Source organism: Candoia aspera, chromosome 4, assembly GCF_035149785.1.
Source record: "Candoia aspera isolate rCanAsp1 chromosome 4, rCanAsp1.hap2, whole genome shotgun sequence".
Lineage (NCBI taxonomy): Eukaryota > Metazoa > Chordata > Lepidosauria > Squamata > Boidae > Candoia > Candoia aspera.
The window spans coordinates 42,697,098-42,724,660 of NC_086156.1; the positions used below are offsets into that span (position 1 = coordinate 42,697,098).

The 27,563-nt window shown below is 41.1% G+C and overlaps 1 long non-coding RNA gene across 2 annotated transcripts in view; it reads left to right on the forward strand.

Moving 5' to 3' along the window:
• LOC134497916 (uncharacterized) overlaps window positions 1-27,563 on the forward strand; it is an 854,438-nt gene that overhangs the window by 370,681 nt on the left and 456,194 nt on the right. The window contains exon 1 of one of the 2 annotated variants that reach the window (XR_010067970.1): window positions 5,481-5,512. The exons of the other annotated variant lie outside the window; for it this stretch is intronic. This is a non-coding gene — a long non-coding RNA (uncharacterized LOC134497916). Of the gene's footprint in view, window positions 1-5,480; window positions 5,513-27,563 lie in introns of those variants that run through there. 2 annotated transcript variants of the gene reach the window in all.

The window sequence follows — 27,563 nt, forward strand, 5'->3', positions numbered from 1 at the left end:
TCATCATAATCAAGTCTTTTGTAGGCACCTCTGTTTCATTCTGATGGAATATATGTTCAAGCACCCCTTTGAAGTAAGGCCTCACTGCCGTTTTCTGAACCTGTTCATTTGCCTGGATCCTTTTCAAAATATGGTGCTCAACTAGGCACAGTGCTTGAGGTGGGGTCTGACCAGAGCAGAACTAAGTAGAACTATGACTTCCCAAGATTTGGATACCATACTTTTCTTAATGCTACCTAAAAATTCCATTTGCCTTTTTTGCAGTCATGTCTCCCTGCTGCTTTAATTGTAATCAAGTAGTGCTCCCTGACTTTTTTTCCCTGCCACTCCAGGCATTTGTATTGTTTACCTGTGCATCTGATTTCTGTTTCCTAAGTGGAAAACTTTGCATTTCTCTTGGTTAAATTGCCTTCTGTTATTTTCAGCCCATTTCCATACCTATCAAGAATCCAAATCTGCATATGAGGTAATCATTTCAGAGTTAAAGTTTTGAGCAGGAATGCCATCCATTTTAGGCACCTTCTCACCAAGAAGTATACAGTTTGACTCAGCATTTGAAATGTGGGCCTCATGTTATATTCATGTCAGGGCATCACGTGCTTTCTGGGAAACATCTGTTCCATGTGAATACTGTTCAAACTAATAAACCACCCAGCATGAAATGTGTGTTCCTTGCCATCAAGAGCCTCAGGGGAAAGCACTTTAGTGACATCAGGAAAAGATAAGGGCTTTATTACACTCATCAAGCATAATCAAAAAGTTCCCAGCTATCTTGACACTGATCAATGTAGAATATACAGCTGCTTTCTGCATTGTATTGTGGTCGTTGGTGAGTTAAATTCCCCAAGTGCTTTTGATAATGGATTATGGTTGTGATTTAGTTTGGCTCTCTACTTTAGTGAGCTCTTCCAAAAGGTCTATTTCTTGACAAACACTGTTGCAGCTGTCTCACAGATAACTTTTTTTTTTAATGCACCATAGCTTCAGTATTTCACTACTTCCTTGTAGGTTTATTTTGGGTGTTGCCTACTTAACAGACTCTGAAAATGCCAACCATTTTGTTCAGCTTCTTACAGTGGAAAAGTTAATACTTGGTGTGTTTTATGTTTAAACCCATAGAGGTTGCACTTCCACTTTATCGGAGATGAGAGAATAGTCAGCATCAGAATTAAACTTGGTGTTTCAACTTTCTTTCTGGGATGGAAGGCAGTGGAACTCCAGCCTACCCAGAAGGCATCAGACTAGGGAGGGCTGCACTTGCCATTAATGAAACTTCAGCAAAAGCAGAAGTAATGGTTGTGAGACCATGGCAGAGAAGTCATTGTCACTGGTGCTTATTAGGAAAGGAACTAAGAGATGCTGAGAGACATAAAATAACTGTCAGCAAGAAAGCTCCTGTAGATAGAATTTATACAAGTTAGCACCAAGAAGAGGTTTAAAAATAAGAACAGAAAGAGGAAACACACATTTTCACAATAGACTTGCAGGGACATTGCTTCAAGTAGTAGGAAACATGAACCACAACCCATAATCCAGGACTAATAGATTATTGGGTTTTTATGGGCTTCCTGGAAATTGTAGCCCAAAGCATTCAGAAAACATCAAGTTGCTTAGAAAACAAAGAGCCATGAAGTGCTACAAAATACCATGGATGAAATGGTTCACATGTGATGTCCTACAGCAGTTCTGTGCCCACAGTTCAGAAATCCAAATGGCAAATAATGCTCAGCCACAGGTATATTTTTTTGCATTAAAAGTGCTTGTATTGATCCTTCAGCTAATGGATATACAGTAAAATTGCAATGCACTTTTTTCTTATTTTCTCCCCTTATCTCCCTGCACCCCCAGGATGCCCAAAGATAGTATATCTTATCTTAGCAGAGAACGTTGTGTCTAGTCTGATTCTTATAGGTAACTTTGAAGCTCCTGATACTGTATCCCTTTACTCCTTAGATGTCTTTATGAATATATTGATTCCCTTCCGAACTGCTCAAACTTGCTCGATTCATACATTGCATCATCTTTAACCCACCCACTTCAGTTCCACCTCTTTGGGGGAATGACATCACCATTTTCTAGTGACATCATCTGTGGCCATACTGCTTGAAGGGGAGCAAGTCACAGCTCCCAAATCAAGCAAATTGCCCACCTCTGCAAAGTCATAGTGAAGTTTATTTGCTTTTGGCTTTATGTGCTACATAAATATACTGTAGCTATGGTGGCTTATACAAACCATTACTTAGCGAATTGAATTGAGTTTTCCACAGCAACCTTGCATTGCTATTGAATTTTTTTTTTCCTACTGTTCAACAGTCATGTCTGATCCTCGGCGACTGCCTGGACTAGTCCCTGCAATTTTCTTGGCAAGATTTCAGAAGTGGTTTGCCATTGCCTCCTTCCTAGGGCTGAGAGAGAGTGACTGGCCCAAGGTCACCCAGCTGGCTTCGTGCCTTAGGCGGAACTACAACTCACAGTCTCCTGGTTTCTAGCCTGGGGCCTTAACCACTAGACCAAACTGGATCACTGAAGTAATATCTTACTCTTAATTTTCCTTGCTATAGTTGTGTACTTTTTTCTTAATCAACTTAGTTGATGAAGAGTTCTCCAAAGCTTGCAGTTATTTTTGTATAACTTTTCTGTTGGCCCAGTAAAGTTAATACCTCTATAGAGTTTGATTTTTTTTTCTTATGATCAACATGGATTCTATTATTTTTATAGGTATAGGGAAATACTGAATATAGCCTTCAAAGCAAGATCCTACAAAGGCGAAAGAAAATTTTATGTTGCCTTGGGAGTCCATTCCCTCCTGTGATCAAATAAACCTTCCCAATTTGGCTTTGACCACTCTTTGTTGCCTGTTATAACGTTTCAGACTGTATCCATATGTGTTCACATTCTGTTTTCCACCAGCCAAGAAACAGTGTATTTTACATAAGATAGAAACAGTTTTGACTTGAACAGCTAGAATTTATATTTCTAAAAATGGAGGACCTACAAACATATGCTTGGTTCTTCTTTCTAAAAAGCTTTGGAAGAAACCTTATCACAACCTACCAATGATGGTTAAAACCCAGTTAAAACCCAGTTTGTATGCCTGAGGGCTCCATATTCCCCATCTAACAATATACACTGGAGTCCTTGGTGCTCTCTGAGCCTTGTCGTTTTCTTGCAGACGTTTCATTGCCAGACTAGGCAACATCTTCAGTGTGAAAGGTTTCGCACTGAAGATGTTGCCTAGTCTGGCAATGAAACATCTGCAAGAAAACAACAAGGCTCAGAGAGCACCAAGGACTCCACAGTTCAACCCTGAGCTACAAATATTTGCTTCAATTAATATACACTGGTACAGCTATGGCTCCAAAATCAACCACATTTTTCCTCTCCTTCCCCATTTTTTCCTTTCCAGCTTGCTTAAGGATTGAATCCAGAAAGTGTGTAACAATTTTGGAAAACTTCAGTTAGTCAAAACCCTTATGGATTTTTTTTTTTCCTCATGGTCAACATGGCAGCTACTGTTTTTTAACTGTACATTCATCATCCTGTTTGAAAAGAAATAAAATTGCAACTGCTTGGAGACCCCTAAGCTTATTAAATCATCAACAACTTGTGAATTTCTGGAGAGGTGCAAATTCCCAGAAATGTCAAGCTTAATAAAAGGCATAGGGATTTATGAAAGTCCCCTTGGCTGAAACCTGCTGGGCAGAATGAAGATAGAGCACCAGGAATAAAAGAGAACACAGGAAGAAACAAATCTTCTTGGCAGCTGAGGTCCAGGAAAATCTCAGGAAAGAAGAAGAGACAGTTTTGAGGACTCAAAGGTCAAACATTCATTTGAACTTGGCATTCAGCCCAGAGACAAGAGAAACATCCGAATTCTAACACTGTGAACAGCTGTGCAAAGTTTTAAAGTAATACTTCCATTTGATTGAACCACCCTGTTGAAGCAGATTGAATCCAGTGGCTTCAAGGGGCTTTATCGCCTTTCAAAACACTCTGCAGAATTGAAAGTTTTTGCTGCATCTTCTGAGTTTCAGATCATGTGCAATGTTGCCATTTCAGTTCCAAGGATGGAGAAGGCTGAAGGGGAAGTAGCAATGTAATGCGCTCCCTGGCACTGACCTGAGTGGCTGGTCAATAAGTTTGATCCCTTCATTAAACTCTCCGCCTGTCAGACCTGGGGGAGGCTGGGGACATTGAGGGGCAACAGTAACTTTGCTTTGGGCTTCACTCCCTTTCTCAGCTCTCATCCTCTTGAACATGGCCAGCCCCAAGCCTTAACTTTGCCTTCTCTTGCACTAATAATGTCATGCTTCTGGGCTTGTCCTGCCGATAAACTGAGACTTTGGGTGATCAAGGCTGACCATTTCAGTATACACTCTAATGTCAAACCAGAATGTACTTTGGCTCAAACCTTACTTTCAGGTTCTACACAACTGGCCAGGAATGAATACATAGGTACCAGGCAAACACTTATGGGGTAAACACCTGCTGTTTTAAAAAAGCAATAATGGCAAGGCTACAAATGCCACTTTTTCTGTGCCAGCCTTTCTCTGTGGCCTGCCTATCTCAAATTTCATTTTGCCAGTCTCCCTTGCTGCCTCTGCTAACAGACTTAGAATCTTTATCTTTATTCTATTAACCTCAAAAAACTTTCTTTAAAAAACTTAGCAGTTTTTTCAGTATTGCATAAAAACTAAATAGCAATGCAACTATACAACTGTTACACTGAAAACTCTGTAGTTTAAAAAAGAAACAACCTATTAGAAAAGCTATATAATGACTTCAGAAACTAACTTAGAATATTGTTAGCAAGCCACAATCCTGACTCGATCACATCTTGCCAGGGATGGGTCCTTTCCAGAGGGGAACTTGCCTGCTGACCAGCTCTCCCAACCCTTTTGGCACCCATAAAGTGATCTAAGGTACCCATCAGCGCAAATCAGTGCTCATGCTGGGATTTATGCCAAAGTGTGGCATTCCAGAAAAACAAGTAGAAAAGAGCTTAAAACAGTTTTAAAACTTAAAATAGATTTTTTTTAAAGTTTTATTTTAAGTTGGAGTTAGACACTTTCTGCATTGCTTCAGTGCAACTTAGGCTCGGTGTGGAGGTTGCAGTCCTGCATCCCTGCATTCTCACCCTTAGAAAAGGCACACAGAGAAAGTTTCAAGCAGTGAACGTTTCAAGTAGCGAATGTTTCAGATGCTGTATTGCTGTGAACCTCTTGAAGATAACCAGCTGAAACTAGGCAGGGCTACTCTTCTCCAAAGGATCTTTCGTAACTTGCTATTTCCATTCCATTATTTCAAAAGAGGAAGCAACACTGGGTATTTTGTTGCTTCCCTGTTATAGCCTATGGGGAATTATAGCCCATTACAGCTTATATTTTTTCAAATCTTGACTGGTTTGAGCAGTATTTCTCCACCTTGGCAACTTTCAGTTGTGTGGACTTCAACTCCCAGAATTCCCCAGCCAGCCATGGAGTTGAAGTCCACACAACTGAAAGTTGCCAAGGTGGAGAAACACTGGGTTTTAGATTTGGTTTGACCAGATCTCAAGGAGTTTAAATCAGATTGGTCTGGCCCTTGGATCTCCAACCAGAGGGTCTAATTTGAATGGGATCAGGGCTGATTTGGAAAACCCTAAGGAGCAGGGAGGGACACGGTGGCGCTGCGGGTTAAACCGCTGAGCTGTCGATCGGAAGGTCGGCGGTTCAAAACCGCGCGGCGGGGTGAGCTCCTGTTGCTAGTCCCAGCTCCTGCACACCAAGCAGTTCGAAAACATGCAAATGTGAGTAGATTAATTGGTACCGCTTCGGCGGGAAGGTAACGGCGTTCCGTGAGTCATGCTGGCCACATGACCCGGAAGTGTCCCTAGGGACAACGCCGGCTCTAAGGCTTAGAAACGGAGATGAGCACCGCCCCCTAGAGTCAGACACAACTGGACTTTACGTCAAGGGAAACCTTTACCTTTACCTTTAAGGAGCAGGTAACAGTGGTGTAGAAGCAGAAAGCTTTGAAGGGTGCTTTGCTCCTGTGGCAGTTCATGCAATGCACCTTTTAAAAATTACTTAATAGAGCAGTTCAGCCCCAGCCCACTTCTAACAGCAAAACAGCGACACTGGCTTCCTTTGAGGCCACCTCTGGCAAGTTGAATAGCTGGAGAGGGCTTCTGTGCAAGTGTGATGCCTCTTCTGGCTACGGGAACGATTGGATGAAATTTCAAGGCAATGCAAGGCACTTTGTCAAGGAGAATTGCCTCTTTCCCTTGACAAGAACAATCATATAGTCTCCATAATGTGAATCACCTCCACAAGACAGAGCCAAGACTCTGTTATTCAACATAAGACCCTACAAACATGATCAAATTCCTGAAATGACTATGTTGTCCAAACCTGATATATAAGTAGCTTTTCTTCAGAGTGACTATTACAATCCTCTTCAGGCATTATCAGATCTGAATTATGGCAGAAAGAGAGGGACATTTTTTCTGTCTCTGCTTCTTCCATTCCTAGCCTAAAGTACATTTCCCCACCATCCCTCTGCTCTGGATTAATGAGATAGCAAGGGAAATCAACAAACAGGCTGAGTAGCTGTTTCGAAACTGAAAAAATGGAGTTGGATAAAAGCAATTTCATTACGTTGAATGGCCACTATGGCCAGAAGCAAATTTTGCCATGTATGTCTGCCCTATTCTGTCTATTCATACAAAACATATAAGATATCTAGCTATCATTTAAACTACCCTCCAGAGTAAGCTATTCCATTCTTTTCAGAAAAACTTAGATACATTTAAGCTATAAGTCAGAAAATGAACAAGATAGCCTAAGGTCTAGAAGCCTTCCTCAGGGACTTCTCTACCCATGAAGGATATGGTCATTTATACTAAACAGATATTGCTATCCCAGCCTTCCCCAACCTGGGCACCCTCTAGATGCATGGCATTTAACTCCCCAAGTCCTCAATAATGTGTCATGAGTAAGGATGGCGAGCAGGGGGCTCCCATCCAGGCTGTAAAGCGCATGCGTAGTACTGAGGAATTAGGTAGCCATTCAAAGAGACACAGATCAGGCCCGCCTTAGCCTTTGGGGTTTATATGTCTGGGTTTTTCCCACGCTTCTTCAGTTTGTTAGGATTTTCTGTTATGTAGCAGTAATAAAACACTAGAGACCTATTCCTTGTCTCAGCGTGGTTCCTGGCTGTTAGGACAGAATGGCCATGCAGGCAGAGAATCTTTGGAGTCACAAGTACCCACAGGGGCCCAAATTGGGAAAATCTATGCTGAGCAATAAATTGGGTGTTAATCACCTTGTGGCATTGTGCAATATATGAACTTTGACATAAGGTTAGCGGTGGAGGCCCGTGCTTCAATTTATGGTGCAACAGTCACCAGGGTTTTTGTTTTAACAAGTTGAAAAAGAAACATAAAAATAAGAATAAGGAGCTGCAGAAACCTCACACGAACCATAGGAGATGTTAATGGACGCAATGCTGTTAGCGACAAAACTCAAAACAAATTAGACTCCAACAGTCCTTGAGTTTAGAAATAGAAAAAGACTTTATTTCGCTCGCTCTCTCTGAGCTTCTATGGTTTGCAAAGTGTGGTGGACTTTCTAGGAGCATGATGCAACGTGTCCAAAAGAAAAGCCACACCATACAACATTTCAAGTTTATTTTTATACATTTTCCTGTCCTGTCGCTCCTCTTTATCTGTTTCCCCATTGGCTGGGTACTCTCAGACTTACAATCTTCCGGCCGCCTTTGTTTTAAACCATTATCATATTAGGTGATGTGTTTAGCCGTTGCCCTGATAAGTGATGAGTTTAGCCCTTATCGTTTGATGAGTTTTCCCCACTATCTCCTCCTGACTTCGTGTTGGTTTAAGTATTTAACATGGCGTTGCTTTTGCTCACTAGCTTGAACTTATTTACGCATTAAAATCTTTACCTCTCACAATCCCCCCTTTTAATTTTTATCGATCTTTTTAATTTGTAACTCGAATTGTTGTAATATTTTACTTGCTTCGGAACTCCCATATTTATTTTCCATTAGGGTCATCATTTTTTCCTTTGGTATCATATTCTCTATCGTGCTTTGTACAATATTTCTGATCAGGGGGATAATGCATGGGACGCACATTAGGTAAAGTAAAGTTTTCCCTTGACGTAAAGTCCAGTCGAATCCGACTCTAGGGGGCGGTGCTCATCTCCATTTTTAAGCCATGGAGCCGGCGTTGTCATAGACACTTCCGGGTCATGTGGCCAGCATGACGACTCGGAACGCCGTTACCTTCCCGCCGAAGTGGTACCTATTGATCTACTCACATTTGCATGTTTTCGAACTGCTAGGTGAGCAGGAGCTGGGGCGAGCAACGGGAGCTCACCCCGCCGCGTGGTTTCGAACCGCCGACCTTCCGATCGGCAGCTCAGCGGTTTAACCCGCAGCGCCACCGGGGACGCACATTAGGCCAATAAAAATTAAAATTCCCATCATTAAAGCTTGCTTCCAACTGCTGAATAATCCTCCCAAAAATCCCCCACTGTCAGTATCTAGAATTCCTTTCCATGTTTGGATGGACACGTGTATTAATTTCCTCAGGTCGGCGGTAAGATCTGCCACCACCTTTCCAGTTTCACCTATTTCCAGACAGCAGTTTGTTAGGTTGAACTTCCCACATACACCTCCCTCTTTTGCCAATATGTAATCAAGGGCTAATCTGTTTTGGTATACTGCGGTTCTAAGTTTGTCCTGTTGTTCAGCGATTATATTTAAGGCAGCATCTATTCTTTTGCCCACTATTTCCAATACTGCCTGTAACCTTATTATTCTATTAAGCATATAGATTGGGGTTCTATATCCATAGGACCCATCCTCAGCCCATGATGCCGGGTCATGATATGCAATTATTCTTTCTGGAGGCCATTCGTCATCTTTCCATTTTCCCACTTCTATCCCTGCTATACTTCGTTTTTGTCTCCCTATCTCATCGTATACTGGGATTCCTAAAACCTGCTTTCTTCTCATGGGTTAGAGGAAGAAAGAAGGCCTTATCCATCCCAACATACAAGTTCCACTCCAGTTTCCTGGTAGCTTTTCGTAAGCTTGGTTTCCACATATCCAATACATATTTTCCAGTGATATCCAATCTTTTCCCTTTTCTATAGTGATATTGAACTTCACTGGTTTTGACTCATTATTAGGGCTTGTCCGCTCTTGTTCATCCCATACCCCTGAACACATTAAGTCTCCGACAGGAATAGTTCCGTTTTGTCTAAAGCAGATTCTTGCCACCAGGTTTGTGGTTAACGTCCAAATAATGTCAGAGGTTGTTTTTCTCTGAGTAATGTTTCCCGTCTTAGTGAGATTGTTGAATTGGCCAGGGTCAGCCTCTTTAGCCTCCCACGGCCACTTCTCACCCATGTTTGTCCCCCCACAGACAAAACAATTTTTTACATCTAGGGTTTGAGCGATACCTTCTGCCATTTCCACAAACAAATTTTGGGCTTTTGTGGAAACCACTTGTTCGTCTCCTAATTGTTTTAAGGTCTCATAAACTGACCAAGTTATGCTCCTCTCCTCCCCTGTTTCCTGCAATATTTGTTTTACCTCCAATGTTATAATTGCCCCGGGGTCTGTCCCTTTTCCATATATCAGGATCCCATAGGTATATTTTATTGGTTTGACCAGAGTTAATGTCATTATAATGGGATTACATTCCCCAGTTTTACAGTTGCTCTGGGCTACCCCATTTTGTATTCGCAACTTATGTTCTCCTATGGGTTGGTTCATCCACGTGGCAGTGGTCACACATTTCCATTCTGGACAATAATACCAGTCTTGTACATTACAACTATAATCATTGTCATAATTGTTGGGGCCTTGTTTTGGATAGGCACATAGATACTTAGCATCTAACATGTACATGCGTTCCCACCTCAATCCACCACAGTTTCCCATTGGCCAGCCATTAGCATTGATGACCTTGCATGCATCAAAGTTTAGTTGCACAGGGGTTCCATATGTTCGAATGAGTTTAGAGGTTATATTTTTATGGGTTCCTGAAGTATGGTGACTTAAGCTCACCAGTATCATAGTGATCTTAGTAACTTCCTTAGGGTCATAACATATCATTTTGTTCTCTGTCTCACAGACTTGGAATTCTTGATTATTCTCAATGCACACCCCGTTTTGTTGACATCCCTCCAGTTGTTTAGTGTGATATTGTAGGGTTTTGGTTTTTGTTTGCCCCTGCTGTACCCAACTGACACACTTTTCACAATTTGATTTTTCTGCTTCTTTGTTTGTAGAAAGGATCTGTCCCCACAAGATATTTACAGCTATTACCTTCACCCAGTATACTTTATGTAAAGACATTTTAGTCATATCACCTGCAGCCACAAGGGCACGGGTAGCCTTCGGGTTCTAGCCAATCTTCCTCTAGGGTTATATCACACTCTTCAGTACAATCAGCATGAACCGCTCCACACCCTCACAGTGGCTACAACAACAACACTGGAAAATACAAGGGCATTCACAGAACCAGCACATTCGCACAACCCTCCCCCGGTTTATTTTTACGTAATGTCATTTGGAGGTCTCCGTTGTGCTTGCTTGATCCGGTTATCACTTTCCACTCTTCTGGAGTTTGTGGTTCTGGCCCTCTCTTGGCTCTGGTATGATGAGTCCAACCCTTTTCAGCCGTCCTGATCGCGGTCTCAGAGGTCAGCAATACCTGGAACGGTCCGTCCCACTTAGGTTGGAGTTTTTCTTCTTTCCAACTCTTGATCAGGACCCAATCTCCAATTTGGAATTTGTGAACAGGGAACTCTAGAGGGGGTCGTTGAGCCAACAATCCTTTTTTCCTATAAAATTCAAAATACTGGGACAGGGTGTGCACATAGTTTCGTATGATTTTATCTCTGGTTTCCAGAGAGTCTATACAAATTCTTCCCGGAGCAAACCCTACTCCATATAATAATTCATAAGGAGATAATCCTATGTTGCGCCTAGGTTGTGTCCTAATTCTCAGTAATGCTAAAGGCAAACATTTGGTCCATGGCATTTTTGTTTCTAACATGAGTTTACTGAGGCTTTCTTTAATCTTAGAATTCATTCTCTCTACTTTCCCACTTGAGGGCGGATGCCATGGGGTATGGAAATCCCATTTTATATCTAAGGTTTGCATGATTCCCTGCAAGAGTTTTTCTGTGAAGTGACTCCCTTGATCACTATCGATTTGAGTGATCAATCTGTATCGGGGTATTATATGTTCCAATAGGAGCCGTATCATGGATCGGGCATTAGCTTGTACAGTGGGGTAAGCCTCTACCCAGCCTGTAAGATGGTCGATTATCACTAAGAGGTACTTATAAGTTCCGACCTTGGGAAACTCTGAAAAATCTACCTGGATACATTGAAATGGTCGGAAAGCCAGAGGTCTCCCACCCGGGTTCCCTTTTCTCAAGGCGAATCGATTAACTCGATTAATTAAACACCCTTCGATGACCTGAGCGGCCAGGGTATAGATCCCAAAGCATGCGTATGACTTTAAAATACAATCTACCATGGCTTGGGTTCCCCAATGGCTTCCCTCATGTAAATGGACTAAAAGATGTCTGGCTATTGCTTTGTTTATAATTTGTCTCCCATCCGGGAGAAACCAGCAGCCATCCCGTCCTTCTTGCCCCCCCTCCCTCTTCATGTATTCTTTTTCTTTATCTGAAAAGATAGGGTTTTCTACTTCTGGTTTTACCTCGGGGATAAGTACATACATGGGTTCAGCTTCTCGAGCTGCCTTCTTAGCTTCTTCATCTGCCAGATTATTGCCCACTATTTCGAAGGTATTTCCCTTCCTATGAGCTTCTACATGTACTACTGCAATCCTTTTTGGTTTCACTAGTGAGTCCAGAATTTCTGTAATTAGTTTTTCGTGTATTAGTTCTCTCCCTTTGCTGTTCACCATTCCCCGATCTCTCCAAATTTTTCCAAATGTATGGACTATTCCAAAGGCATATTTGGAGTCCGTGTATATAGTCCCTATCTTTTTGTTTAATAATTTTAGTCCCTGATTTAGGGCAAAAAGTTCACATGTCTGGGCTGACCAACTGGTGGGTAATGATCCCGCTTCTACTAATACCCTAGTTTTTCCTTCCACAATCGCATATCCGTTTAGCCTCTTCCTTCTTCAACTCTAGATGATCCATCAATGAATAAAGCTTCCCCTTTTTCTAATGGTCCCTCTTCCAAATCTGGTCGTATTTTCGTTTGTAACTCTATTACATCGAGACAAAAGTGCTCTGGACTACCCTCCGTCTCTGCATGATTATTTGTTAAAAACTGGGCTGGGTTCAGGTGTTTTTCTGTTACTAACACTAAATCCCTCTGTTCTATTAGCATTGCCTCATATTTCAAAATTCGTGAGTCAGTCAACCATCTTCCTGACTTTTGTTGGAGGATGGTTCGCACTTGATGTGGTGTGCTTACCACCAGAGCCCCTCCGAAAGTCAGTTTTCGGCTCTCCTGAACAAGAATGGCAGTAGCCGCCACTGCTTGTACACAAGTCGGCCATCCGCAGATGACAGGGTCCATTTGTTTTGACAGGTATGCTACTGGTTTCCTCTGTCCAGCCCATTTTTGAGTGAGTACTCCATGAGCTATGCCTTCCTCAGCATTTACAAACAAGTAGAATGGTTTATCCAAGTTGGGCAAGCTTAAAACTGGTGCTTTTGTTAGGGCCTCCTTTAATTCCTTAAAGACTTCTTTTTCTGCATTTTCTCAGTGTAAGATCCAAGATCCCTTCTCGGTAAGTTTCCCATATAAACTTTTTGTTTGCTTGGCATAATTTTCAATCCATAATCTACAATATCCTATTAGTCCTAAAAACTTTCTCAAATCCTTCTTGGTTTTAGGGAGAGGTTGCCTTATTACTCCCTCTATTCTTTCAGGTGTGATTTTTTGGCTTCCCTGACTAACTAGGTGACCTAGGTATTTAACTTCTCTCTCTACATATTGAAGTTTGGTTTTTGATACCCTCAACCCTTTCTGGGCTAAGTAATTCAACAATTGGTTAGTTGCGTCTTTGGTAAGTTGCTCTCTTGTCCCTGATACTAAAAGGTCATCTACATATTGTATCAAATATGTTCCCCGAGGACTTTGGAACCCCTCCAGAACCTGTTCTAGTACTTGTCCAAACAGGTTCGGGGACTCAGTGAAGCCCTGTGGAAGTACTGTCCATTGATATTGTTGCTTCTATCCCATGAATGGGTTTTCCCATTCAAATGCAAACAAGGGTCTTGATTCTTTTGCCAGTGGACATGCCCAAAAAGCATCTTTTAAATCTATTACATTAGACCATTTATGGTCGGACGGAATATGTCCCATTAAGGTATATGGATTTGGAACTACTGGATGCCTAGTTTCCACTACTTGGTTTAAGAGCCAGAGGTCCTGGACCATCCGGTATGTTCCGTCCAGTTTACGGACTGGAAGGATAGGGGTGTTATATGGGGATTGAGTCGGCTCTAATAGTCCATCTTTCACGAGGCTGTCTATTACTGGTTGTAACCCCCTTCTCCCTTCCATCGAGATCGGAAATTGTTTTTGTCTAACAACTTCTCCTTCCCTCTTCAATTTAATTTGTAACGGAGGGACTTGAAGTCCTCCTCTATTTCCTTCCGCTACCCAGACTTTCTTATCGATAGCTTTCTGATCTTCCTCTGTTAATAGTAACATCTGCTGGGAGTCATCCGAAAAGGATATGGAAAGATTTAATTTTCCTAATAAGTCTCTTCCTAATAAGTTTACCCCGGCTTCTGGTATATATAGAATTTTCCCATTTACTCCTGTTCCTTTCCCATATTGGATCTTCACTTCTTCCAATTCTGTCACATAAAACGGTTCTCCTTTTACCCCTGAAATTTTTACTTTTCTTTCACTCTTTCTTACAGAACCGGAAATGGTGGCTACTGAGGTCCGGGCTGCCCCAGTATAAATTAAAAACACCATCTCCTCTCCTTCTGGTCCCACCTTTAAGTTTATCAAGGGCTCCTGGTGGGATTGATAAAATATGGGCCCCTGACCCCCCTAGTAGGGGATATCATAGTCTTCCTGAGCCATGGCATATATCTGTCATTCCTTCTGAAGTTTGGGACAGTCTTTCTTAAAGTGTCCTTTCTGCCCACATTCAAAACATGCTCTTTCCCTCTTTCCCTCGGACTTCCATCCCCCTCTTCCTGTCCGGTAGTTTCTGGCCTCTACTCTTGGCCCTATTCTTCCTTCTCTCTTCCCTCCCTTCATTCCTCCCTCTTCTTTCTTTTCATAATTCATGACTTGGTGGACAGTTGCCACCATCATTTTACTCTGTTGTTTCGCCTTTTCATTATCTCTCTGGACGTAGACCTTTTGTGCCTCCTTCAGCAAATCCTCAATTGACATCCGCCCATCTGTCTGCTTTTTGCAATTTTTTTCTTATATCGGGCCATGATTTGGTGACGAATTAGACTCAAACAAGTTGGATATTCCCTGCCGCCTCGGGGTCTATCCCAGAAATACTTGCGCATTCCATCTTTTAATCTTTGTAAGAATGCGGCTGGTGATTCCTCTTTTTCTTGTTCTATCTGGAGGGCTTTGGTCATGTTTTGAGCTTTGGGTACTGCTTCCTTCATTCCCCTAATTATCAGTACTCTTAAGTCCTCCATGTTCTGTCTCCCCTGATTCATATTATTGTCCCAGTTTGGTTTGGCAAGAGGAAATTTTACATCCCCCCGCTGGGCCGGCTTGATGCTCTCTTTCCCAAATTTGGATAGCGGCTTTTCTTATCAGGTGCGTCTCTTCAGCAGAAAATAGAGTATTTATTATAGCCGTTAATTCATCCCATGTATAGATGTTTGGCCCCAATAAATTATCCAATTGTTCTGCCGCCCCCAATGGGTCCTCTATTAATTTTTTCATCTCCTTTTTAAACATCCGGAATTCTGATGCCTTTAATGGTTCATGTACGTAACTGATGACTGGCTGTCCCTGAGCGTTCAATCCAGAGGGGACCTCCCTCAAAGGAAAACTTGTTGTTATTTCTTCACCTTCAAATGGCAAATTCCTTAAATCCTTTTTACATTGTTCAATTTCTTTCCTTAAATTTTTATATAAATTTGACAGGGGTGGACTAGGAGGGGGAGGTGCCATGGGCATTATGGGGTGTGGATTATAAGGGGGATGGGTGGGTATCTCCTTTTTTCCTCTTGGTCTAATTCTTCTTCCCCCTCTCCTTCTGTATTTTGGACTAAGATCCGACTCTCCTCCTGGTCTTGTGGCCACTTATTTGGCACCCATATAAGGGCATAATCTAGTTCCTGTCTTAAAGTTTTACATTTCTTATTTTTCACATACTCATACAAATTCTGACAGGCGAAATAGTTGTCACTCCCTTCTTGTGGCCAATCTATTCTTTCGTCTTCCCACCATACAAAGCAACATAGGTGGATCATCTCTTCCTTAGTTAACCCCATTTTAGTGATTATTTTATTATACGGGGGCTTTCCCCATCCAGCCAGTAGGAGTCCTAATGGACTCCTCGGATCTATTTTTAATTGTTTTTTCTTTCTTTCCCTCACTCGTGGATGACTCTTTATATTGCCCATACTGGTTACTGTCCTGTCTTTATCCTTACCAATCCACTTTTGAGACTCTTTTCGTACTTCACCAAGTCACTTCCTCCGCTTCCCGGCCAATCCTCTCGCGAGGGTATGGAACCGCGGTACTAAGGAGTCACTCTCGCTTCGCCTTGCAGCCCTCTTTGGCTCTCGGGGAGTCTCACACACACTCTTCTCACAGATCTCAGACTCAGAACAGTCCTACCCAGTCCCCCAACCGCCCAGGTGTGAATCGGACACCTTCCGAGTTCTACTCACCTGGGTCTGTGCACAGAGTCTCCCAGTTCTTTTACAGGGTTCAGCAATCTCTCTCTTGGTCCACTCTCAAGATCTTTTTCTATTTCAACTGCTATGTGGGTTTGTGGGGCTCGAAAGGCTCTTATTCCAAGATCGCCACTGCCGCAAGGCAAACCGGAGCCATCACAAAGGGACGGGGGATGCCTCTCCTGGTTACCTCATTAGCCAAGGCAGTCCCGGAACCCTGAGTCGAGCCCCACGTTGGGCACCAAAAACTGTTAGCGACAAAACTCAAAACAAATTAGACTCCAACAGTCCTTGAGTTTAGAAATAGAAAAAGACTTTATTTCGCTCTCTCTCTCTGAGCTTCTATGGTTTGCAAAGCGTGGTGGACTTTCTAGGAGCACGATGCAACGTGTCCAAAAGAAAAGCCACACCATACAATATTTCAAGTTTATTTTTATACATTTTCCTGTCCTGTCGCTCCTCTTTATCCGTTTCCCCATTGGCTGGGTACTCTCAGACTTACAATCTTCCGGCCGCCTTTGTTTTAAACCATTATCATATTAGGTGATGTGTTTAGCCGTTGCCCTGATAAGTGATGAGTTTAGCCCTTATCGTTTGATGAGTTTTCCCCACTATCTCCTCCTGACTTCGTGTTGGTTTAAGTATTTAACATGGCGTTGCTTTTGCTCACTAGCTTGAACTTATTTACACATTAAAATCTTTACCTCTCACAATGCTACTCCCAAACGTCATATTGGAGAAGTTGGAGTCTGTGCTAGTTTCCTGCCTTTTGTTGACTTCGTCCTTCCCGCATTTTCCACACATGGGATTCTGTGTCTTATATTAACCTTGCTGCATTGTTCTGTATTTAGTCACTTGAGAGAATCATCACTTCCTGATTATTCATTCGGGTAGTCCCTCAGACAGCCAGGCATCCTCCAACAAGAAAGATAAAACCATACCCCTTTCCTTGTTCTCCTTTTCTCTCCCTTTAATTTCTTTTGGTACAAATCAGCTTATACTGTAAGTCCCTGAAATCCAAACAGCATAAGGTGCCCGGGGTGAGTTAAAAGCATTCATACAGTTTTTGTGGTTTCTTTCCGAGCATAAGCTGCGGCTGGTAATCTCTTTTTTAATGCAACCCTTTGGGGTTTGGTTTTATTTGTGTTGCGGAGTTAGTCTTCCAGTCAGTGTATTCTTTTTTTTTTTGATGTAAGTTGTTTTCTTTTCATTGTAATCTGCCTAGAGTCACTAAGGAGTAGGGTGGCCTCAAACTTGAATTAAATTAAATTAAATTAATAAACTGCACAGTGCTGCCAACCTAAACTGACCTATGGGTAGGAATGTACAATTTTTCTTGGCAAAGGGCTGCACCAATCTTTGCAATGGCAAATGGGGTTGGTGGTAGAGTTTGCATGTGGAACAGCATGGGGCCACATTAAAAAAAATTAAAAAATGCTGGGGTGAACATGAAATTAAACTATACCTTAATATTACTGCTTGCCTTTATTTTAATTATTTAACTGTGATATTTAAGCACAGCTGCTTTGAGTGATCTCTGTCTTCCCACAGCTCAGTTGATTCCCAGGTTTAAAAGAGAAAAATAACAAATAAGTGAGCAAAAAAGAAAAACCACACCTGAAACCCATTCTCTTTTATGCACACATGCAAACACATCTCACCTATGGATGAGGCAGAAGTGAGACATGGAAAAAAAACCACTCTTGGCCTGAGCTTTGGATTCCAGTGGAATATAGGGAGCTTTCTTGACATCTGCACACACACTCACACACCCTGGTGGATCGCATATGGCCAAGGTGCAGGCTGTTGTCTTTGCTCCTAGCTTGAAGATGTGCAAAGCCCTAGCTATCTGAAACAAGGTTGAGAAAGCATTGCTTGTCCATAAAAGCTGATATTCTTCAAATGGAGTTTTAACATGAAGGAAAAGGTGGCATTCATTCACTCACTCACTGACACACTCTGACATTCAGATCTCATATGAAGTCAAAGTCTTCCTAGCAGGCAGAAGGGAAAATCCCCAATTCCTGAATACTTTAAATGTTGCATGGGTGTGATCTGAATAATCAGATATAAAGAGAGATACAGATCATGAATTTTAAACCGGTCATATTATTGACAAAATGTATGATTGGTGCAATTTTTATGTCTACTACCCTGATTTCTGTTTTTTAAAGTGCTTAAAGGGATTACCGCTGAAATGCATCAGGAAGAGAAAAAAACTAGCTGCTGCTTGCTTTTCCCTTCAATTGGATGAGTCACTGACTGTATACTGTTAAAAATAGCATATCTGAATAGGAGCTCCATTCGTCTAATATTCATTCTTGCTTAACTGGCTACAGGACTGTATGTACATGCAGAGCTGTGTTAACACAACCCAATTAGTTGAATTAATGGTCTAGCATTTGCATTCACACAACATGCTAAGTTGGTTAATATTAATCCTAATTAGATTTTTTTTTTGCACCTTAATGTCCAATATCTGAACCCAGCCCCTTTGGTTAGTTTCTGGTTCAATATTTTACACACACTGAAAAAATAAAAATAAAAATGATCCTGTTCATGCCAAATTCCTACACCAGCAAAAGCTTTCCCATGGCACTACCAGCATGAAAGAGCAGCTCAGACTTGATTTCTTAGGTACTGCATGTGGATGTAAATTTCTTCAGGCGTGACCACTGTTACAGACAGGAGGAAAAGGAGAATGGGGTGTGGGGGGGATATGTTGAACATTTGGTTACTTCCAATAGGTGCTGATGGAAGTCATATGGATTTAACCATGTGAAAAGGGTTGTAGTATTAACTCTTAGTGCAAATATTGGAGCAAGGAAAGGGGATTGAAGTGTGACTAAAGAGAAAAAGAGTGAAAAGATTCCTTGTATTTTTCAGTTGACTCCAGCTGATTCTTTAGAAAGGGTTATATTTGATCCATGCACTTTTGGCTTGTTGGGTTTTTTTAAAAAAGATTTTTTTATCCCACCTTTATTATTTTTATAAATAACTCAAGGTGGTGAACATACCTAATACTCCTTTCTCCTCCTATCTTCCCCACAGCAACAACCCTGTGAGGTGAGTTGGGCTGAGCGAGTGACTGGCCCAAAGTCACCCAGCTGGCCTTCATGCCTAAGGCAGGACTAGAACTCACAGTCTCCTGGTTTCTAGCCCGTTGCCTTAACCACTAGACCAAACTGGCTCTCATACCATATACGCCTCATACATAGGTATTCATACCTACATAGATTTAGACAATGAAGGTTACCAGGAGCCACTTTTTTATATTTATTTATTTATTTATCGCTCAAATTTAACCACCACCCATCTCCCCCAAAAGAGGGACTCTGGGCAGTTTACAATAAAATCCAGCACAAAATATAAACATTAAAATCACATAAAAGTTATAATAAAATACAGTAAATAAATAAAATCCAAGAAAGGTATAAAATCCAGGCTGGTGGGAGGGACTCTAGGGTGCGAGCCACCCCCAAGAATGGTTGTTCACTTTCCCTCCCCAGGCGAGACGGCAGAACCAGGTTTTCAGGGCCTTCCGGAAGGTCAGGAGTGATGGGGCCTGCCTCACCTCCGGGGGCAAGATATTCTAGAGGGCGGGGGCCACTACAGAGAAGGCCCGTTTCCTGGACCCCGCCAGATGAAATTCTCTTATGGACGGGGTCCACAACATGCCCTCTCTGGATGATCAGGTGGGGGGGCCAATGTAATGGAGATGAGATGGTCCCACAGGTAACCTGGCCCCATGCCATGTAGGGCTTTAAAGGTAATAACCAACACCTTGAATTGGACCCAGAAGCAAACTGGCACCCAGTGCAGCTCGCGCAGCAACGGTGTTATATGTGCCAACCTAGGGGCACCAAAAATAGCCCACACGGCTGCATTCTGGACCAGCTGAAACTTCCGGATACTCTTCAAGGGTAGCCCCACGTAGAGTGCATTGCAGCAGTCTATATGGGAGATAACCAGGGTGTGAGTGACTGTTCGGAGGGCTTCTCGATCCAGGAATGGGCGTAACTGGTGCACAACCCAAGTTACACAAAGGCCCTCCTGGCCACAACTGCCACCTGCTCTTCGAGCAGGAGTCGTGAGTCCAGGAGAACCCCCAGATTATGCACTGAGTCTGTCTGGGACAGTGCAACCCCATTCAGAACTAAGGATGACAATTTCCTGGAAGATGAAGCACCATCAATCCACTTGTTTATAAATAAGCTATTTTAAGCAAATGTCCTTACTTTGGGACCACAGGACTATTTGGCATACATAATCCTTTTCCAAACTGATTCCATGTTGACTTTTTGATCTGACAGTCCCATTTTGAATTCCTGCTTTATTATGGAGAAATACTAAAAAAAAAGGTTGGCATCTGTTCTGCTTTCATTCCTGGCAGAACTAGAGATGTTTGAAGGTAATTTAAAGTATGTATGTATAAGATAAATGTGCTACAGCATCTTATATCTAAATGTATTAACCAATCAAAAAATGTGGAAGTCCCCTAGGTTTTGAGGAGGGAAAAAATTAGCTTGCTGGTTATTTGGGGGAGGTTATCAATGGGAATTTTAGCACTTGTACTGACTGCATTTTATTTTTTTAAATGCTTTCTGCAGTTGTTCTGATCAATCATTGGCAGGGGGGAGTCAACATTTGGTTTAAGGTTTTATTTCTTTTTCTCAACTTAAGCCTTTTCATTTTTTAATATACTCTTAAATCAGGGGCAATTAACATGCTCTGAATGTTGTGGGGGGCTGCTGACTGTCATAATAGCTGAGATAATACATGAATTGACCTTTCTATAGTACTTTTGTAGAGGAGTTGAATTTTTAGGGTCTATTAAGTGTATTTCAAGGGTCACATCAGCATTTTTGCATGTTTCCTGCCTCAGTCCCATGGGAAAATTGTACCCAGTTTTTAGGAATCATTCCAGCAACATTCACAGGGGCTATGGGAACTGAGGCTGCTTAGCTTTTCTTGGCCTTGGTTATCCTATAAAGAAAGAAAACTTTGTGGAAAGTATCCTTTGATGATTCCACATATGTACTTCCTTGAAATATTTAATTTTGTTGCATTCATTAGGTAGAATTTGCACATCCAGCAGTTTTTACAGCTGGATTCTGGATCCTGTCAAATTTGATGACCAAGTACTAGCAATCAGTAAGAGTAGAAAGAAACCCAAATTTAAGGTGATTCCCCACTAGGAAAGGCAGGTAGAAAACACACATCAGCACAGATAACAGTTCTGTGCATTGCCCACTTTTTCTACCTTGGCAGCCTAGGATTGCAGGTTCCAGCTGAAGCAATCCTGCAACCAATAGACATTTGCATGTGGCAGCCCTTACCTGTGTGTGCAGGTAAGCACACTCACACATATACCTGCTAGAAGCCATGCTCCAAAATAAGGGCAGAAACATATACATTTGAGTGTCTGTGTCTGTGTGTGTGTGTGTGATAAATACTAATTAAATGTAATTGTCTATAAAATAAGGTAACCCATTTATGAAAGTAATTAATCCTCATCTGTGTATATGAAACATCCTTTCTCACACACCAACCAGTATCATATACACACATTCTCCTCTTTCTGACAGAAACAGCCAAATAGAAGAAAAAGTAGAATAGAAAGAATGATTGCATTGGGAAGGGAAGGGAAGGGAACAAAGGATAAGAAGGAACAAAATAGAATGGAACCAGTGAGAAGCAGTAGTGTTATTAGAATAGGGCTGCAAACTTGAGGATAATGCAAGATAGCGGCAAAGAGAACTGTTTTCTGTATCTGCTGTGTCCAGATTTTGGAAGCCCAGATCCGGTAATCTTAGTAACTGGACAGGGAAGGAAAGTAACAGAAAGAAGCCTTGTTGGTGTTACAAAAGAGTTCGCTATCAGGTATGCAGTCCCTCCAAGCAGCAGTGAATCTTCAGGCTGATCTTCAGAGGCATCCATGCTTTGCAGCAGGAGAAGCGCAACCATTGGCATCTTGGGCTAATTTGTTCGTTTTCAACAGCTTGTCCTATTTTTAACACCCAGTGTAAGCCAACCTCCTTCTCCCATTCACAAGTAATCATTTGGGGGAAAACCTCTTCCTACCAGGTAAATATAGTAAGCAGATGTCTAACCTTTATCATGAAAAATTAATATCCTGGACACAAGTACTAGGTGGCTGCACAACAAAATATTATTTTCGAGTTATCTGTATCTTGTTCAGTTTGACCATATTTACTCCAAAACAGTTACCATTTATTTCCATACTGTTACAGAATTCCAAATTTTGGGAATAATATGCGGCCATAATATGCCCTTCAGTCTTAATTATTTCTATGCAACTTGAGGTGCCTTGGTTTGCAAACATTCTCTTTTAACTGTGTTGCTAATCCCTTTCAGGGATTGTAGTGCAACAATCCACCAGGTAGTGTCCTTATTGGCTCTCATCACGTTTTTGAAAGTGGTATGTGAGCTCAGAATTGGAGAGAAAAAAAACATCACTGAGGAGCACCTCTTCTGGCATTTTATAGTGCAAGCATCCCTTGCTGAAATGAGAGCTATTACAGACTGAGCTGGGACTTGACCTTGGGCTCATACTCCATCTTTGCAAATATGACAACTGAAGGGTATACCTGAGCAATACATAGCTATCTGTCCTGCTGTCCTGATCCTCTCTGTCATATTCATTTCTACTTTTTGGGGTATGTTAAAATACATCAAGACAAAGCAGGCTCTGTAAATATTGGTGCTTAATATCCAGCATCAGCAAAAGATAAAGAAAGGGGGATGGAAACCAATTCAGAAACCCTGGGCTGTTTCATTTAGAGGATGATTAAGCCACCTCACTTTCAGGGTCCAGAATCCCTGAGTCATCATGGTGATCAATGATGCCACCTTTTTTGCTTACTGAGCTTTAAAAAGATTACAGTGATCAGCAAGGGGCACCAATTTAATTGGTACATAAATTAAACCAAGGCTTCATTGGTTTTCATTAGAGAGGAATCCTGCCCTTTTGATGTTTTTCCTCCTCAGTAGTATCTCCACCTCTTGTTTATTAAAATGGCATTTTTTCATCATAAAATAGTATGCTTTACTCTTTCCTTCTTGAGATGCATCATTTAAAATCCATCCTTTCATTGATCTAAGTTGTTTTCAATTCAGCCAAGTATATCTAAGGCATTTACATTTTCTGCATGTAGAGGAAAAATTGGATTCATCTTGCATCTCCACTCAAGTTCAGTTGTTGGGCTGTTTTATCTGTTGTAGTGCTCCATGAATCAGCATCACCATGGTAAATTTCCCACTCTTCCCCAGCCTAAACTGCATGAATTGGACAGTGATGGGTACATTTGGAAGGATTAAATATCATGTCTGTAAAATAATGTGGGTTTCAAATTAATGCATTTAGTGTAGTCTGGGTACAGTAAAGGCAAAGTCTCTTTTGAGTCAATCCTGACTTTGGGTGACTTTCTAGACAGGTCCACCTGGTTTTCTTGAGTGGCTTGCCATTGGTTTTTGCACAGAAATTTCAAATTGAGGGGTTGATGTATGCTAATTTACTTTAAAGTACAGTCCAAAGAAATCAGATTGCTTTGTGATCTTCCACTAAATTATCTAATCTCTTTCAAAACTATGTGATAGCCATCACTTCAGAGTACCAAAGCTTTTAAAATAATTACATGCTGTATGGAGCACTATTTTAGTCTGTTGTGAATCACCTGCCAGTCAGATTTATTATCCATAAGATCATAGTTTAACAGAGTTCTCCCTCCAATCTCCAGATACTTTTCATTGTTTAGTCACTACCTATTATTGCATCATCAGTATATATAGCAATGATGCATACATGTTTGCCTCCATATATATTTGTATATGCTAAATTTCCTTGAATTTCATTTGCCATTTTGTTGCCCATTCACAAAAAGTAAGCATTACAAGGGCCAGTAATGTGGGATTCCAAAAACCCAGCTTTTCTTGATAAGGGATGAAAGGACTGATCAAGAAAGAAACTAGCAAGAAAGCTCATTAATAATATTAATGAAATTTATGTTAATTCTGCAGTGGTGATGAGCAGATGAAAAGGTCATAGCCAAAGAGGAGAACTCCTTTAATGACTGAACTGCACACTCTAATCTGGAATTAGATCACCAGCTGCCCAGGTACAGTGCTTCTGTTCTGGAGCAGGCCACCATGCCTTTGCACTTGGATAAATTAAACCCAGATGGCAATTTATATACTATATTTTGTTCCTGGAAAGATCTCTGGCTACCGCAAGAAGGCAAACATGCAATATGACCGTAATTGCCAATTAATTTTTTAGTTAATTAGTTTTTCAAGTAAAACAACAATACATTTTAAAAATAATTTCCAGCTACTGAAGATCAAATATATTTTAGAATATTTTATTGAGAATGAATATTTTACGGTATAAACAAACAAACATAAAACTCATCCCAATTATTTCTAGGACAAAAGACTAACAGGCAGAAACTCTGACTTTGCACATTACAGGGATGGAAGGTGTCTTTCATTCTCAGCAAACAGAAATTGCAAACAACTGAAGGTGAAAACCTGAGCAGGGCTAGAAGAGATTAATTAGGAGTTAAATAATTGACAAAGTTCTCTGCCTTGTTTAACTGGAAATTAGATGAATTAACCTGCAAAAGTACCAGGAACTGATAAGGGAAAAGAACACTTTCATGAACAGAGCATAACTTACAGTTAATAAAGAAAGGAAAAGTAAGATGAGAAACCAATGTAAGCAGACACAGTGCTTAGAAAGAAATGTTATATATTCAGAGATGCTGATCTTCTACATTGTGTTGTATATATAATCATAAAGTGCTCTGTAGCGTTCTGCTTGTTTTGATGAATTCTGTGTCCTTCAACTTCCTCTTCCTCTTCCTCTTCTTAATCCAGTCAGATTGCTTCAATTGAGAAGCAAACAGTTCCAAACAAGGAAAGAGTGATTATGTCACATGCTTTATATGATTTCAGGGTTTATCAATGTTTGGTCTTAAATTATGCCAGCTTGCACTGTTGGTGCTTTAGTTACCAAGAAGAACTATCTACCTTTTCAGGCTGATCAAGTTCCTCTTCACAGACATCTTAATAGACGTCTTTTCAAACAGGTCAGGGATGAACATAAGCAGTTTTATACTGGTGTAGGATTTCAGAGCTGGTATCTGTTGGTCAATGTTGGGCTTCAGGGTTTAGTGACTGTGGTCTAGAGAACAGATTTCCTGACATTTCACCTGCAACACCACCAAAACAACCAATCAGGATCAGACACAAAGAACCTATCAGAGACCAGCCCTCACCAACCTGCACCAACTGGAAATCAGCTCGGCCAAAGGCCAGTCAGAAGTCAGGACACCTGGCTATAACTACAGGAGCAAGGAAATCTGTTTTCTAGACCACGGTCACTAAACCCTGAAGCCCAACACTGCCCATAAGCAGTTTTGCCAGCAAGAGTGTTCATAGGGGCATGTAAAAAAACAACAGCCATGACTGAAGCTCCACCTCTCTTTTATGTGTGTCACTTAGGCACAACTCTCAACTTGTCTTCTTTGAGCACCTCCCCCCATGCCACAGCTTCTGATTTTTAGAAAATGTTAATGATTTAATAGGCATCTTATGCTTTATGAGTATTTTGAGAACATTTGCAAAATATCTGGATCTATCTTATTTTCTTCATATTTGGTTCTGTGTAAAGAAGGAAGCATTGCTGTCTAGTATAGCAAAGTAACACATAGTTCCTTGTTCATTTTGTTACCACCAGGGATTCCAGTGGGAGAAGACAGACGGTATCTCAGAATTGATCTTTATCTTTAAAAGGGAACACTAAATTATATCACAGTGATGCTATAGGATGAAACACCTCAGCATTTCAATGCACATGGAATTTTTCTTGGGACAAACTATACCTCTGGCTACCTTATTGGTTGAATTCCCTGAGGTCACATCAGTGCAATGAACTATAGTTTAGCTATCATGTTCCCCTCCTCTAAAGAACTGTAGAACTGTACTTCTCTGAAGCCCCTTCAGATGACCCTTATCAACCTCAAGGCTCCCCAGACACTATAACAATGTCACACTGAGTGATGCATTAGAAAGCTGGATAAAACAGCCAATCAATCAATCAATCAATCAATCAATAACTGTGCTAAGGCTGGAATGCTAAACTAACAATCCCAAAACCTCCCACAGAACAGTGGTCATTGTTATACAAACCATTAAGGCATCTGACAAAAATGGAAACAAATTTGCAAGAAGGAGGAGGAGAAGTAGGATATCGTATTCCTAAGAAAATAACTAGCCCTGTCCTATCTTTTACAGCAAGCAGTGAAAAAACAGGGAGGGCAAGAGAGGAAATTCCATTCACAGGCTCCTCTGTGGAACTTCCACAGAAGAGAGTCAGCCATACAATGTAGGGAGTGCTGGTAGCACCAATCACCAATTATGAAGGCATTTGTGGCACAGGAACACCAACATCTCCATTATACTTGAATGCCAGTCATATAACTTTTCTATAACATGGTTGCCTCTTAGTTTTTGCAGTGCTTTTTAGAGCTGGTAGGTTGGTGGAACACAAGGGAAGGCCTTGTCAGTAGCGGCCCACTCACAACTATTGACTTTTGTGCCCATGGATGTCAGTCTGAATCTACGTCTGAATTTTACTTGGGAAATTCCACACTATTTCACTGGGATTTGATGAATTTGAATGTTGCTCTTGTTTGCTTAAAGTAATATTTTCCTTTTGCTTTCATTCTGGTATTATTGTAGAAAGATGATGCATAGCTGGACGATGTACCTTGGTTGAAGGGCCCCAATGAGCAGCATGGTTAATATAATGATAAATAAATAACATATCCAAGAGTAGGCTTTCCTTGCTCTGAATTTTGTAACCCCCTCCTGAGATCATAAACAATGAACAATACATCATTCAATCACTCGTACGTATTAGCCATAACAGAAAGGAAACTGCCCATAAATGAATGACCAGATGAAAAGGAGAAGGAGAAAGAAAAAAGAACAGGAGGAAGAGGAGGATTTCTGCACTGTTCTTGTAACGAAGTACATTATATCACGACAGTCCTGTTCCCTTTCATTTCTGGCTGCCTTATTTTCAAGTCTGCGATCTAGCAGATAGCCCTATTGCAGGGCCATTTATTCTAGTAAAAGGTCTCTAATTCTTCATATTTTATAGTGGTCAAAGTGTAGAAACCAATAATGATGCAAGAGGACACATGCTCACTCACAGACTCTCTCTAAGAAACATACTCATACAAATCTCCTTGGAATTCCTAACCATGAAGGATATAGAACAAAGCATAAAATGTCAGACAGTCAATAGACATTCTGTTTTCTTCATAAGCTTGGAAGTCTTTTAAAGAAAACAGAAATGGTCACAATCATTAGATGAAATACAAGTTGACATTTCCAGCAGGACTCTTGTGATCTGAGAAGGAGAACTCTGAATGGCAACTATTGTTCAGACAGTCAATTCCAAGGCAAGATGCTAATGAGAAACTTTAGGAAGTGAAATGAATTAAACTGAAACTCAGAAATATAGAACAAACAGCAGGCAAAACTATCAATCAGATTTAGTCATTTATCTGGAAATCTTTCTGTTCAAAATTTCACAGCTCTAACTCTGTGCAGAGAGATTTAAAA